Source organism: Aquarana catesbeiana, linkage group LG13, assembly GCF_042186555.1.
Source record: "Aquarana catesbeiana isolate 2022-GZ linkage group LG13, ASM4218655v1, whole genome shotgun sequence".
Classification (NCBI taxonomy): Eukaryota; Metazoa; Chordata; class Amphibia; order Anura; family Ranidae; genus Aquarana; species Aquarana catesbeiana.
Window position 1 is genome coordinate 215,107,636 of NC_133336.1, and position 17,351 is coordinate 215,124,986.

Here is a 17,351-nt window from a genome sequence, read left to right on the forward strand (position 1 = left end):
TCCCACCTCCACCAGCACTGCCACTCATCCCCCCCCCACCAGCACTGTCACTCATCCCACCCCCCACCAGCAATGCCACTCATCCCACCCCCCACCAGCACTGCCACTCATCCCACCCCCCACCAGCACTGCCACTCATCCCCCCCCCCACCAGCACTGCCACTCATCCCATCCCCCACTAGCACTGCCACTCATCCCCCCCCACCAGCACTGCCACTTATCCCACCCCCCAGCACTGCCACTCATCCCACCCCACACCAGCACTGCCACTCATCCCACCCCCCACCAGCAATGCCACTCATCCCACCCCCCACCAGCACTGCCACTCATCCCACCCCCCACCAGCACTGCCACTCATCCCACCCCCCACCCGCAATGCCACTCATCCCACCCCCCACCAGCACTGCCACTCATCCCACCCCCCACCAGCACTGCCACTCATCCCACCCCCCACCAGCACTGCCACTCATCCCACCCCCCACCAGCACTGCCACTCATCCCCCCCCCCACCAGCACTGCCACTCATCCCATCCCCCACCAGCACTGCCACTCATCCCCCCCCACCAGCATTGCCACTCATCCCCCCCACCAGCACTGCCACTCATCCCCCCCACCAGCACTGCCACTCATCCCACCTCCACCAGCACTGCCACTCATCCCACCCCACACCAGCACTGCCACTCATCCCACCCCCCACCAGCAAGGCCACTCATCCCACCCCCCACCAGCACTGCCACTCATCCCACCCCCCACCAGCAATGCCACTCATCCCACCCCCCACCAGCACTGCCACTCATCCCACCCCCCACCAGCACTGCCACTCATCCCACCCCCCACCAGCAATGCCACTCATCCCACCCCCCACCAGCACTGCCACTCATCCCACCCCCCACCAGCACTGCCACTCATCCCCCCCCACCAGCACTGCCACTCATCCCATCCCCCACCAGCACTGCCACTCATCCCCCCCCACCAGCACTGCCACTCATCCCACCCCCCAGCACTGCCACTCATCCCCCCCCACCAGCACTGCCACTCATCCCCCCCCACCAGCACTGCCACTCATCCCCCCCCCACCAGCACTGCCACTCATCCCATCCCCCAGCAGCACTGCCACTCATCCCCCCCACCAGCACTGCCACTCATTCCACCCCCCAGCACTGCCACTCATCCCCCCCACCAGCACTGCCACTCATCCCACCCCCCAGCACTGCCACTCATCCCACCTCCACCAGCACTGCCACTCATCCCACCTCCCACCAGCACTGCCACTCATCCCACCCCCCAGCACTGCCACTCATCCCACCTCCACCAGCACTGCCACTCATCCCACCTCCCACCAGCACTGCCACTCATCCCACCCCCCCACCAGCACTGTCACTCATCCCACCCCCCCCAGCACTGCCACTCATCCCCCCCACCAGCACTGCCACTCACCCCCCCACCAGCACTGCCACTCATCCCCCCACCAGCACTGCCACTTATCCCACCGCCCACAAGCACTGCCACTTATCCCACCCGCCACCAGCACTGCCACTCATCCCACCCCCCACCAGCACTGCCACTCATCCCACCCCCCCACCAGCACTGCCACTCATCCCACCTCCACCAGCACTGCCATTCATCCCCCCCACCAGCACTGCCACTCATCCTACCCCCCACCAGCACTGCCACTCATCCCACCTCCACCAGCACTGCCACTTATCCCCCCCCACCAGCACTGCCACTCATCCCACCTCCACCAGCACTGCCACTCACCCCCCCACCAGCACTGCCACTCATCCCACCCACCACCAGCACTGCCACTCATCCCACCTCCACCAGCACTGCCACTCACCCCCCCCCACCAGCACTGCCACTCATCCTACCCCCCACCAGCACTGCCACTCATCCCACCTCCACCAGCATTGCCACTCCTCCCCCCCACCAGCACTGCCACTCATCCCACCTCCACCAGCACTGCCACTCACCCCCCCCACCAGCACTGCCACTCATCCCACCCCCCACCAGCACTGCCACTCATCCCATCCCCCACCAGCACTGCCACTCATCCCACCCCCCCACCAGCACTGCCACTCATCCCCCCCACCAGCACTGCCACTCATCCCACCCCCCACCAGCACTGCCACTCATCCCACCTCCACCAGCACTGCCACTCATCCCACCTCCACCAGCACTGCCACTCATCCCACCCCCCACCAGCACTGCCACTCATCCCACCCCCCACCAGCACTGCCACTCATCCCACCCCCCACCAGCACTGCCACTCATCCCACCCCCCACCAGCACTGCCACTCATCCCCCCCCACCAGCACTGCCACTCATCCCACCTCCACCAGCACTGCCACTCATCCCAACTCCACCAGCACTGCCACTCATCCCACCCCCCACCAGCACTGCCACTCATCCCACCCCCCACCAGCACTGCCACTCATCCCACCCCCCACCAGCACTGCCACTCATCCCACCTCCAGCACTGCCACTCATCCCACCTCCACCAGCACTGCCACTTATACCACCCCCCACCAGCACTGCCACTCATCCCACCCCCCACCAGCACTGCCACTCACCCCCCCCCACCAGCACTGTCACTCATCCCCCCCACCAGCAGTGCCACTCATCCCGCCCCCAACAGCACTGCCACTCATCCCCCCCACCAGCACTGCCACTCATCCCCCCCCACCAGCACTGCCACTCATCCCACCCCCCACCAGCACTGCCACTCATCCCACCCCCCACCAGCACTGCCACTCATCCCACCTCCACCAGCACTGCCACTCATCCCACCTCCACCAGCACTGCCACTCATCCCACCCCCCACCAGCACTGCCACTCATCCCACCCCCCACCAGCACTGCCACTCATCCCACCTCCACCAGCACTGCCACTCATCCCACCCCCACCAGCACTGCCACTCATCCCCCCCACCAGCACTGTCACTCATCCCCCCCCCCACCAGCACTGCCACTCATCCCACCTCCACCAGCACTGCCACTCATCCCACCTCCAACAGCACTGTCACTCATCCCCCCCCCACCAGCACTGCCACTCATCCCACCCCCCACCAGCACTGCCACTCATTCCCCCCACCAGCACTGCCACTCATCCCCCCCACCAGCACTGCCACTCATCCACCCCCCACCAGCACTGCCACTCTTCCCACCCCACCAGCACTGCCACTCATCCCACCCCCCACCAGCACTGCCACTCATCCCCCCACCACCAGCACTGCCACTTATCCCACCTCCACCAGCACTGCCACTCATCCCCCCCCACCAGCACTGCCACTCATCCCACCCCCCACCAGCACTGCCACTCATCCCACCTCCACCAGCACTGCCACTCATCCCACACACCACCAGCACTGCCACTCATCCCCCCACCAGCACTGCCACTCATCCCACCTCCACCAGCACTGCCACTCATCCCACCTCCACCAGCACTGCCACTCATCCCCCCCCCCAGCACTGCCACTCATCCCCCCCCACCAGCACTGCCACTCATCCCACCCCCCACCAGCACTGCCACTCATCCCACCTCCACCAGCACTGCCACTCATCCCACACACCACCAGCACTGCCACTCATCCCCCCACCAGCACTGCCACTCATCCCACCCCCCACCAGCACTGCCACTCATCCCACCTCCACCAGCACTGCCACTCATCCCATCCCCCACCAGCACTGCCACTCATCCCACCTCCACCAGCACTGCCACTCATCCCACCTCCACCAGCACTGCCACTCATCCCCCCCCACCAGCACTGCCACTCATCCCCCCCCCCAGCACTGCCACTCATCCCCCCCCCACCAGCACTGCCACTCATCCCACCTCCACCAGCACTGCCACTCATCCCCCCCACCAGCACTGCCACTCATCCCACCTCCACCAGCACTGCCACTCATCCCCCCCACCAGCACTGCCACTCATCCCACCTCCACCAGCACTGCCACTCATCCCACACACCACCAGCACTGCCACTCATCCCCCCACCAGCACTGCCACTCATCCCACCTCCACCAGCACTGCCACTCATCCCCCCACCAGCACTGCCACTCATCCCACCTCCACCAGCACTGCCACTCATCCCACCCCCCACCAGCACTGCCACTCATCCCACCTCCACCAGCACTGCCACTCATCCCATTCCCCCCACCCAACAAGGAGTAGGAGAATGAATAAAAATAGAGAATATATGAAAGGGAGAGCAAAGAGGGGAAGGAACAAAGAAAAAGGGAGAAAAAGAGAACAAGAAACACGGCTAGAAAGAGGGATGGAGGGGAAAAAACAAGAAATTATGATAGAGAGGGATAAAGGGAAAGAAAAAAAGAACAAAGGGAAAGAGTGGTACATCCTAAATTGTACCAAAAGGGGTTTTAATACTGTATGAGTGGAAGGGAGTCAGGGAGCGCTAAATGTCCGCGTGTTAGGGGCGCAAATTACTTGTCTTGCCTTGGGTGCTGACAACCCACACTACGAAAATAATTTTACTGTTAGGGGTCCTCACAACTTGGGAAATTTTATCAAGGGGCCACAGCACCAGAAAGGTTGAGAACCACTGATGTAAGGAGATACAATGTAACAATTCTAGAGAACACTAGAGGGAGTCAGAAAAGAAATGTGAATGTTTTGTTGTTCTGGACCCCCAAGTGTCAGGGTGTCATTGTTTTGGGACCCCCAAGTGTCAGGGTGTCATTGTTCTGGGACCCCCAAGTGTCAGTTTGTCTTTGTTCTGGGGCCCCGAAGTGTCAGGGTGTCATTGTTCTGGACCCCCAAGTGTCAGGGTGTCATTGTTCTGGGGCCCCCAAGTGTCAGGGTGTCATTGTTCTGGACCCCCAAGTGTCAGGGTGTCATTGTTCTGGGACCCCCAAGTGTCAGGGTGTCATTGTTCTGGGACCCCCAAGTGTAAGGGTGTCATTGTTCTGGGGGCCCCAAGTGTCAGGGTGTCATTGTTCTGGACCCCCAAGTGTCAGGGTGTCATTGTTCTGGGAGCCCAAGTGTCAGGGTGTCATTGTTCTGGACCCCCAAGTGTCAGGGTGTCTTTGTTCTGGGACCCCCAAATGTCAGGGTGTCATTGTTTTGGGACCCCCAAGTGTCAGGGTGTCATTGTTCTGGACCCCCAAGTGTCAGGGTGTCATTGTTTTGGGACCCCCAAGTGTCAGGGTGTCATTGTTCTGGGACCCCAAGTGTCAGGGTGTCATTGTTCTGGACCCCCAAGTGTCAGGGTGTCATTGTTCTGGGACCCCAAGTGTCAGTGTGTCATTGTTCTGGGACCCCAAGTGTCAGTGTGTCATTTTTCTGGGACCCCCAAGTGTCAGGGTGTCTTTGTTCTGGGACCCCCAAATGTCAGGGTGTCATTGTTTTGGGACCCCCAAGTGTCAGGGTGTCATTGTTCTGGGACCCCCAAGTGTCAGGGTGTCATTGTTCTGGGACCCCAAGTGTCAGGGTGTCATTGTTCTGGGACCCCAAGTGTCAGGGTGTTATTGTTCTAGGACCCCCAAGTGTCAGTGTGTCATTGTTCTGGGACCCCAAGTGTCAGTGTGTCATTGTTCTGGGGCCCCCAAGTGTCAGGGTGTCTTTGTTCTGGACCCCCAAATGTCAGTGTGTCATTGTTCTGGACCCCCAAGTGTCAGTGTGTCATTGTTCTGGGACCCCAAGTGTCAGTGTGTCATTGTTCTGGACCCCCAAGTGTCAGGGTGTCATTGTTCGGGACCCCCAAGTGTCAGGGTGTCATTGTTCTGGGGCCCCCAAGTGTCAGTGTGTCATTGTTCTGGGGCCCCCAAGTGTCAGTGTGTCATTGTTCTGGGGCCCCCAAGTATCAGGGTGTCATTGTTCTGGGGCCCCCAAGTGTCAGGGTGTCATTGTTCTGGGGCCCCCAAGTGTCAGGGTGTCATTGTTCTGGGGCCCCCAAGTGTCAGGGTGTCATTGTTCTGGGGCCCCCAAGTGTCAGGGTGTCATTGTTCTGGGACCCCCAAGTGTCAGGGTGTCATTGTTCTGGGGCCCCCAAGTGTCAGGGTGTCATTGTTCTGGGACCCCCAAGTGTCAGGGTGTCATTGTTCTGGGACCCCCAAGTGTCAGGGTGTCATTGTTCTGGGGCCCCCAAGTGTCAGGGTGTCATTGTTCTGGGGCCCCCAAGTGTCAGGGTGTCATTGTTCTGGGACCCCCAGGTGTCAGGGTGTCATTGTTCTGGGCCCCCAAGTGTCAGGGTGTCATTGTTCTGGGACCCCCAGGTGTCAGGGTGTCATTGTTCTGGGGCCCCCAAGTGTCAGGGTGTCATTGTTCTGGGGCCCCCAAGTGTCAGGGTGTCATTGTTCTGGGACCCCCAGGTGTCAGGGTGTCATTGTTCTGGGACCCCCAAGTGTCAGGGTGTCATTGTTCTGGGACCCCCAAGTGTCAGGGTGTCATTGTTCTGGGGCCCCCAAGTGTCAGGGTGTCATTGTTCTGGGACCCCCAAGTGTCAGGGTGTCATTGTTCTGGGCCCCCAAGTGTCAGGGTGTCATTGTTCTGGGGCCCCCAAGTGTCAGGGTGTCATTGTTCTGGGACCCCCAAGTGTCAGGGTGTTATTGTTCTGGGACCAGTAAACAATACTGGGCGGCCTGCTAACATCACTGGGGTGGGGGGTGGGGGGGGGGCGGGTCCATGACATCCAACACTTACTTGATGTTCTGTTTTCCATGTTGAAGACTGAGGACATCTTGTGGATGAGAAGAGGTACTGCAAGGAACAGCGAAGATGTAAAAATCACAGCTTGAGGATTTTTCTTCCCCCCCCTCCCCCCGTTGATCATTAACCACATGCCGACCGGACCAGCGCACGATGATATACGTCGGCACAATGGCACGGCTGGGCAAATGGGCGTACAGGTACATCCCCTTTAAGATGCGGCATTGTGGGCTGCATGCTCTGTGACCGCAGGACCCGATGTCCGCCGGGCGCCCGCGATCGTGTCACGGAGCAGAGGAACGGGGAGATGCCGATGTAAACAAGGCATTTCCCTGTTCTGCCTAGCAACAAGACAGAGATCTACTGCTCCCTGTCATCGGGAGCAGTGATCGCAGTCATGTCAGTGGTAGCCCATCCCCCACACAGTTAGAATCACTCCCAAGGACACACTTAACCCCTTGATCGCCACCTAGTGTTTAACCCCTTCACTGCCAGTGTCATTTACACAGTAATCAGTGCATTTTTATAGCACTGATCGCTGTATAAATGACAATGGTCCCAAAATAGTGTCAAAAGTGTCCGATGTGTCCGCCATAATGTCGCAGTCCCGATAAAAATCGCTGATCGCCGCCATTACTAGTAAAAAAAAAAATAATAATAAAAATGACAAAAATCTATTCCCTATTTTGTAGACTCTATAACTTTTGCGCAAAACAATCAATAAACGCTTATTGCGATTTTTTTTTACCAAAAATATGTAGAAGAAAACGTATCGGCCTAAACTGAGGAAAAAATCGTTTTTTTTTATATATTTTTTGGGGATATTTATTATATATATATTATAGCAAAAAGTAAAAAATATTGTTTGTCGCTCTATTTTTGTTTATAGCGCAAATAATAAAAACCGCAGAGGTGATCAAAGACCTCCAAAAGAAAGCTCTATTTGTGGGGGAAAAAAGGACGTCAATTTTGTTTGGGAGCCACGCCGCACGACCGCGTAATCGTCAGTTAAAGCGACGCAGTGCCGCATCGCAAAAAGTGCTCTGGTCAGGAAGGGGGTAAAATCTTCTGGGGCTGAAGTGGTTAAAAACATCAAATTGTCCGGAGTTGGTCTTTACACAACACACTGATCCCATCCTGGGGGAAGAGTGCTGGAATGATCTGATAGGAGGGCGGAGATCTGTGGCAGCTCCACACTTCTTATAAATAGACACATCATTTAGGTGACCCCACAGGAAGTGAGAGGAAATCTCCACCTCAGGGGACACACCAGCAGCATTAAAAACATCTCCCCCCCCCCCCCCTCTGAAAAATGAAATACGGTGTCTGAAGTTCCACAATAAAATATTAAAAGTCACATAAATATAATCCTGAACAGAAGTGGACACCGGGGGGCGTGGCTCACTGCACACATTTACATATTTATTGGGGATAAGGATATTGGTTGGATCCTGTGGGGCTCCGATCTTCGTTGTCACCGGTACTAAGCTCCCATGTTTGAAATGATCCAATCCAGGAAGAACTGCATTGAGCTGTAGATCCCGGGGCTCTGAGACCGCGCACATCCGTATCCCCAGCTTGTGAGTCCCAGAACAGTGAAGATCTTCGTTTGGGGTCTTCGGCACATAAGGGGACCGCCGCTGTCACCCTACAAGGAACAGGATCCCGAAAAAGAGGGTGAGCGGTTCTTCTGGGGTGTGGCTAAACACATTTTGACTTTTTAGTTAGAGGACTGTAGGTGTGGCCAAATTGTGTGGTTTGGTTCTTCTGGGGCGTGGCTAATTCCTGAGAGATCTCTCAGCTAAAGTACCACAGCTATCAACAAAATATGGCTGTGTAGTTCCTCTGGGGTGTGGCCATATATTGATTGACCTTTCAGCTAAAGCCCTGTAGGCCTGCTCAAAATGTGGGTGTGTGGTTCCTCTGGGGTGTGGCCATATATTGATTGACCTTTCAGCTAAAGCCCTGTAGGCCTGCTCAAAATGTGGGTGTGTGGTTCTTCTGGGGTGTAGCAAAATACTGATGGACTTTTTAGCTAAAGCGCTGTAGGTGTGGTCAAAATGTGTCCATGTGTTTTTTCTTGGGCGTGGCTAAATACTGATTGACCTTTCAGCTAAAGCACTGTGGGCGTGGTCTAAATGTTGGTGTGTGGTCCTTCTGGGGTGTAGCTAGATACTGAATGACCTTTTAGCTAAAGCCCTGTGGGTCTGGCTTCATTGCAGGTTTTTAGTTCTTCTGGGGCAGATAAAACCTTGTGGGTGTGGCAAAAATGTGCATGTGAGGTTCTTCTGTGGCCCGGTACTGACAGACCTCCCATTTAAATAACTGTAGGTGTGGCCAAAGTGTGTGTACGGTTCTTCTGGGTTGTGGCTAATTACTGACAGACCTTTTAGCTTTAGCACTGTGGGTGTGTACCTCTTCTGGGGCGTGGCTAAAAACTGATAGCCCTTTCAGCTAGCACTGTGAATGTGGCCAAGATGTGGGCGTGTGCATCTTCTGGTGTGTAGATAAATACTTATGACCCTTTAAGCTAAAGCACTATAGGTGTGGTCTAAATGTTGAAAGGTGGTTCTCTTGGGGTGTGGCTAAATACTTTTAACCCTCTTAGTTAAAGCACTATAGGATGTGGTCTAAATGTTAATACTCGGTTCTTCTGGGGCGTGGCTAAATACTTATCACCCTTTCAGCTAAAGCACGGTAGGTTTTGCTAAAATGTAAGTACTTGGCTTTTCTTGGAGGTGGCTAAGTACAACTCTTTCAGCTAAAGCACTGTAGGTGTGTCCTAAATGTTGATGTGTGGTTCTTCTGGGGTCTGGCTAAATACTTAGCACCCTTTCAGCTATACCTTTGAAGATGTGATTAAAGTTTAAATGTGTGGTTCCTCTGGGGCGTGGCTAAATACTTACAACCCTTTCAGCTATAGCTCTATAGGTGTGTGGTTCTTCTGGGGTGTGGCAAAACACCTATAACCCTTTTCAGATAAAGCACTGTAAGTGTGTCCTAAAGGTTGGCGTGTGGTTCTTCTGGGGCGTGGCTAAATACTTACAACCCTTTCAGCTATAGCTATGTAGGCGTGTGGTTCTTCTAGGGCGTGGCTAAATACTTACAACTCTTTCAGCTATAGCTCTGCAGGCGTGTGGTTCTTCTGGGGCGTGGCTAAATGCCTACAAACCTTTCAGCTATAGCTCTGTAGGTGTGTGGTTCTTCTGGGGCGTGGCTAAATACACACAACCCTTTCAGCTATAGCTATGTAGGTGTGTGGTTCTTCTGGGGCGTGGCTAAATACACACAACCCTTTCAGCTATAGCTATGTAGGTGTGTGGTTCTTCTGGGGCGTGGCTAAATACACACAACCCTTTCAGCTATAGCTATGTAGGTGTGTGGTTCTTCTAGGGTCTGGCTAAATATCTACAAACCTTCCAGCTATAGTTCTGTGGGTGTGGCCTAAATGTGGGTGTGTCAGATTCCCTGAGTAGAAAATAACGATGGGGCCTCATACCTGGCAGCTATCGATCCCTCCTCTATCGTATCCGGCACACAGATTATACTTTCCAACAGCGCCGTTGTACCAGTAGGTACTGTTGCACTTCTTCACGTCTAAAAGTTGCACCTGGGCCTCCTGAAGGATGTCTGTCGGCTCGGTCGCTACGAGGAAGAAAACGCCAAGCCGTTAATTGGTTGTTATTGCAAATCCTCTACCACAAATCTTAAACCTTTCATTTCAATCACTAAAACTGACCACACACGTTCCAATCTGATTGTACAAACTCTATACAATGTATATCTGGAGATGATTGCACAATGGGATTTCCCCGTGGGTGTGGTCCCGCTACAAGAAGCCCCGCTTACAATCCTCTCTGGTCACACCCCAGCCGGCGATGTAACATTCGGTCATATGTTCGATGATGGTATCTTTCTGAGGAAGGCAGGCCGGCTGAATGTAGTCGTTGTACTTGATGACGCGGTCCACGAACAGGAGGGCGATATCGTTTTCTTCGGTTTTGGGGATGTAGCCTCTATGTTCGATCTTCTTGGCGATCCTTCTCACCTCGGATTCCGCATTTAGGTCGGAGAGCTGTCGGGCCCCCAGCACCAGTCGCCATTGCAGGTAGTCGCTGGAAAGACGAGATCCCGGGAGGTGGGAATTAACAATCACATCTGATTGGTCACATTGTATCTTTCCTCATAAAGAGAACTTCCTACTTACTTGCCGACTCCCTTGAAGCAGTGGGCGGCGGTCAAGATCCACCATTGGTTGACGATGAAGCCACCGCAACTGTGAGCGAAATCGATTCCACTGTAGTCCACGGGTTGTTGTATGCTCACCAGCCAAGGCCAAGATCCAGGCAAAGCGTCATGGCCGCCGACGATGCGGAGCCGGCCATGCCAAAGACGTTGTCCATAATGGGGCGCTGGCCACAGACGGGTAGCTGAACTGCAGGGTAGAAGGTTAGAAGGTCAATACAGATCTACGGATGGGAATGACACCGGATACATTGTATTACCTACAAGATACCCCATGATCAACCACCCATCCCCCACCCTGAACCCATTCCCCCCCCCCCCCCCCAAGATCACCCAGAACCCACCGCCAGCCCACAAGTGGCTTAAATTGGCCAAGCCACCTCTAACCACAACATTGTATGTCTACAACAATATGGCCGACCTGACCGGCTACGACAACATGGCGCCAAGTGCTGCCATATTGGGAGAGATGCTGGTGGCTTCCATCTTACTGGAGATTCTATGACCACCAACAACATGGAGAGGAACACCCAGCACCCTATAACAAAACCAAGACACCCAATATTATAAGGGGATCCCAGGTCCAAACCCTGAAGACAGCTGAGAAATGTGAGGAGATAAAAGTACCCCAAGGGGGGGTGACTCTCCAACAGACTCTGGGTCTCCTTATAGAGGACAAACCCTTTAAGGTCTCTCCAAATAAGAACACCTGTTCTGGTGACAACTGCCCAAAAAGGGGAAGAGATAATACCTCTCACTTTGTGTCTATGGACAGGAAGTGATGACAAATCTCACCAATGGAGACAACAGTCTAAGACGGGCGAGATATTTCCTCTCACTTTCTGTTGTTTTTGGACAGGAAGTGATGGGAAATCTCCCCAATGGGGACACCTGTTCTGGTGACAACTGTCTAAGAGTGGAGAAGATATTTCCTTTCACTTCCTGTTGACTCTGTGACATGAAGTAAGGGGATATCTTCCAATGAGGACACCTGATAACTGTCAGAAGGAGATATTTCCTCCCCATTCCTGTTGTGTCTTGGTACAGGAAATGATGGGAAACCTCATCAATGGGGACACCTGTTTTGGTGACAACTGTCTAAGAAGGGAAGAGATATTATCTCTCACTTCCTGTTGTGCCTCTGGGATAGGAAGTGATGGGAAATCTCCCCAATGGGGACACCTGTTCTGGTGACAACTAAGAGTGGAGAAGATATTTCCTCCGGCTTCCTGTTGTGTCTTTGGTACAGGAAGTAATGGGAAACCTCATCAATGGGGGACACCTGTTCCAGTGATAACTGTTAAAAGGGAAGGAGATATTTCCTCCGGCTTCCTGTTGTGTCTTTGGTACAGGAAGTAATGGAAACCTCATCAATGGGGACACCTGTTCCAGTGATAACTGTTAAAAGGGAAGGAGATATTTCCTCCGGCTTCCTGTTGTGTCTTTGGTACAGGAAGTAATGGGAAACCTCATCAATGGGGACACCTGTTCCAGTGATAACTGTTAAAAGGGAAGGAGAATATTTCCTCCGGCTTCCTGTTGTGTCTTTGGTACAGGAAGTGATGGGAAACCCCATCAATGGGGACATCTGTTCTTCTGACAACTGTCTAAGAAGGGAAGTGATATTTCCTCTCACTTCCTGTTGTGTCTCTGGGACAGGAAGTAATGGGAAATCTCCCCAATGGGACACGGACAGCAAAAAAAGAAGACCTGACAGGGTTCTAACTAGTGATGAGCTAAGGTTCGGGCTCATCTCACCCAAGGCAGTTATATGGCTGCTGGACAATCAGCTGCGACTGGGGAATTCCCCCTCCCCATTGCGGCTTTTATTAAAGGGGCGGGGATACTGGCTGATGTCATCATTTGAATAAAACCATGTAGCCAAATTAGGTCGATGATGTCCCCAGCTGCAGCTGATTGGTCTGTTGGCCTGCGATCATGTGACATCCTCCATCACTAGTTCCCTCCCCTCCATCCAAAACCAGAGAACCGCCTTTATGTAGACCTGAAAAGCTCCATGCAGTGATGAGATCTGATTGGCTGGGAAGGGAAGGTTAGGGTGGAGCTCACCTGCGGGTTTGGGGTCACTGCGGCTCTTGGAGGCCATGCAGGTCTTGGAGGCCATGCGGGTCTTGGGGGCCATGCGGGTCTTGGGGCCCCCAGGGGCAGCTGGGCGGTGACGTCTTTGCAAGAGGATGGAGAGGAAGAGGACGGAGATGAGAAATGTCTTCATCTTCATGGCAGGCGAATCGTCCAATCAGATCGGGGGACAGTGAGGATCTCAGAAGTCTGCGGGGGAGGGGGGACAGAACATTCCAGAGATGTCACATTATTACAGAGCTCCGCCCACAAAATCAGAATAAACCGTCCGGAGTTCCACTTTAATGTGATAAAAGGCCTGTGTGAGACGCTGCGGATGGAAGCTGTCACATATTAACCACTGGGGGGGGGGGGGGGGTGACTAGGGTTGCCACCTCATCCCTTTAAACCCGAACACATATGAATTACACGGCTCTGAGGCTAATGTAATGCAGATAAGGCACCAAGTGAGTTTAATTACCACCTTAATCAGCCACAGAACCTGTGTAATCAATATGTGTTCGGGTTTAAAAGGGATGACAGGTGGCAACTCTAGGGGTGACCCTCGACTATCACCCCATTGAGGGCCCCGGGGTCACCAAAGAGCTCTTCACCCCTCCCCCAGATTACATTAAGGGAAAAGCCTCAAATGATCAAAGCCAGAGGATGAGCATGACAGCCAGGCAGAGAGAATTTCCCATTGTGAGTCATGACAGCTGCCACACTTCCCTCATAACAGGTCCCCTTTAAGAAGAAGGCTGAGTGGGGGAAGGATTTTAAAGATGCATAATGATAAGACTGCAACGGAACTATAATGCCGGGATTTGTGTGCGGAGGGGAAGGTTGTCAGAGTGCACTATCCATTCGTAAATCCGGTTCCGGCTCTGGGCGTGTCCGTAGTAAAGGGGCGGGTAAATTCTCCGAAGGCGGCAGCTCCTCCCCTGGGTGACGATTGGAGGCGTGTTCTTGAAGGAAAAGAGGCGGGTCGGGGGCGTGGTCCTATTGACAGATCTGAAGGGAAGAGAACGGGAATATCCTGGGGGTGTGGTCTCGGGGCGGTATTGGGCGGAGCCGGCCTGGGTCTGGCGGAAGGAGGGAAGATGGCGGCTCCGGGCTCCTCCGCTCCGCGGAAATTCAGCGAGAAGATCGCTATTCAGAGGCAGCGACAGGCCGAGGAGACGGCGGCCTTTGTGGAGGTCATGTCGACTCAGCTCCGCCCGGGTAACCTGTGACGTCACACCTTCCCACCTACTAACCCCTCCCACTAAACTGACCGCCCTACTTACCCTCCCCCTAAACTGACCGCCCTACTTACCCCTCCCCCTAAACTGACCACCCTACTTACCCCTCCCCCTAAACTGACCGCCCTACTTACCCCTCCCCCTAACTGACCCCTACCTACTAACCCCTCCCCCTAAACTGACCGCCCTACTTACCCTCCCACTAAACTGACCGCCCTACTTACCCCTCCCACTAAACTGACCACCCTACTTACCCCTCCCCCCTAAACTGACCGCCCTACTTACCCCTCCCACTAAACTGACCCCTACCTACTAACCCCTCAACCTAAACTGACCGCCCTACTTACCCCTCCCCCTAAACTGACCCCTACCTACTAACCCCTCCCCCTAAACTGACCGCCCTACTTACCCCTCCCCCTAAACTGACCGCCCGACTTACCCCTCCCCCTAAGACTGACCACCCTACTTACCCCTCCCCCTAACTGACCGCCCTCTTACCCCTCCCACTAAACTGACCGCCCTACTTACCCCTCCACTAAACTGACCGCCCTACTAACCCTCCCCTAAACTGACCCCTACCTACTAACCCCTCCCCTAAACTGACCGCCCTACTTACCCCTCCCCTAAACTGACCGCCCTACTTACCCCTCCCCCTAAACTGACCGCCCTACTTACCCTCCCCCTAAACTGACCCTACCTTCTAACCCCTCCCCCTAAACTGACCCCTACCTACTAACCCCTCCCCCTAAACTGACCGCCCTACTTACCCCTCCCCCTAAACTGACCGCCCTACTTACCCCTCCCCCTAAACTGACCGCCCTACTTACCCCTCCCCCTAAACTGACCCCTACCTACTAACCCCTCCCCCTAAACTGACCGCCCTACTAACCCCTCCCCTAAACTGACCACCCTACTTAACCCTCCCACTAAACTGACCGCCCTACTTACCCCTCCACTAAATGACCGCCCTACTAACCCCTACCCCTAAACTGACCGCCCTACCTAACCCTTCCCCTAAACTGACCGCCCTACTTACCCCTCCCCCTAAACTGACCGCCCTACTTACCCCTCCCCCTAAACTGACCGCCCTACTTACCCCTCCCCCTAAACTGACCCTACCTACTAACCCCTCCCCTAAACTGACCGCCCTACTAACCCCTCCCCTAAACTGACCACCCTACTTACCCCTCCCACTAAACTGACCGCCTACTTACCCCTCCCACTACAACTGACCGCCCTACTAACCCCTCCCCCTAAACTGACCGCCCTACTAACCCCTCCCCCTAAACTGACCGCCCTACTAACCCCCTCCCCTAAACTGACCGCCCTACTAACCCCTCCCCCTAAACTGACCGCCCTACTTACCCCTCCCACTAACTGACCGCTCCTACTTACCCTCCCACTAAACTGACCGCCCTACTTACCCCTCCCCCTAAACTGACCCGCCCTACTTACCCCTCCCCCTAAACTGACCCCTACCTAATAACCCCTCCCACTAAACTGACCGCCCTACTTACCCTCCCACTAAACTACCCCCACCTACTAACCCCTCCCCCTAAACTGACCCCTACCTACTAACCCCTCCCACTAAACTGACCGCCCTACTTACCCTCCCCCTAAACTGACCGCCCTACTTACCCCTCCCCCTAAACTGACCGCCCTACTAACCCCTCCCCCTAACTGACCGCCCTACTTACCCCTCCCCTAAACAGACCGCCCTACTTACCTCTCCCCTAAACTGACCCCACCTACAAACCCCTCCCCTAAACTGACCGCCCTACTTACCCCTCCACTAAACTGACTGCCACCTACTAACCCTCCCCCTAAACTGACCGCCCTACTTACCCCTCCCCTAAACTGACCGCCCTACTTACCCCTCCCACTAACTGACCGCCCTACTTACCCCTCCCACTAAACTGACCGCCCTACTAACCCTCCCCCTAAACTGACCCCTACCTACTAACCCCTCCCCCTAAACTGACCGCCCTACTAACCCCTCCCCCTAAACTGACCGCCCTACTTACCCCTCCCCTAAACTGACCGCCCTACTTACCCCTCCCACTAAACTGACCGCCCTCTTACCCCTCCCCCTAAACTGACCGCCCTACTTACCCCTCCCCCTAAACTGACCCCTACCTACTAACCCCTCCCACTAAACTGACCGCCCTACTTACCCCTCCCCCTAAACTGACCGCCCTACTTACCCCTCCCACTAAACTGACCGCCACCTACTTACCCTCCCCCTAAACTGACCGCCCTACTAACCCCTCCCCCTAACTGACCGCCCTACTAACCCCTCCCCCTAAACTGACCGCCTACTTACCCCTCCCCTAAACTGACCGCCCTACTTACCTCTCCCCCTAAACTGACCCCACCTACAAACCCTCCCCCTAAACTGACCGCCCTACTTACCCCTCCCACTAAACTGACTGCCACCTACTAACCCCTCCCCCTAAACTGACCGCCCTACTTACTCCTCCCACTAAACTGACCCCCACCTACTAACCCCTCCCCCTAAACTGACCCCTACCTACTAACCCCTCCCACTAAACTGACCACCCTACTTACCCTCCCCCTAAACTGACCCCCACCTACTAACCCCTCCCCCTAAACTGACCGCCCTACTTACCCCTCCCCCTAAACTGACCCCTACCTACTTACCCCTCCTAAACTGACCACCCTACTAACCCCTCCCCCTAAGCTGACCCCCACCTACTTACCCCTCCCTCCAACCTAACCCCCACCTACCCCTCCCCCTAAACTGACCGCCCTACTAACCCCTCCCCTAAACTGACCCCCACCTACTTACCCTCCCCCTAAACTGACCCCCCAACCTACCCCTCCCCCTAAACTGACCGCCACCTACTTACCCCTCCCCCTAAACTGACCGCCCTAACTAACCCCTCCCACTAAACTGACCCCCCAACCTCCACTAAACTGACCCCCACCTACTTACCCTCCCACTAAACTGACCGCCCTACTTACTCCTCCCCTAAACTGACCCCCACCTACTAACCCCTCCCCCTAAACTGACCGCCCTACTTACCCTCCACTAAACTGACCCCCACCTACTAACCCCTCCCCTAAACTGACCCCTACTACTTACCCCTCCCACTAAACTGA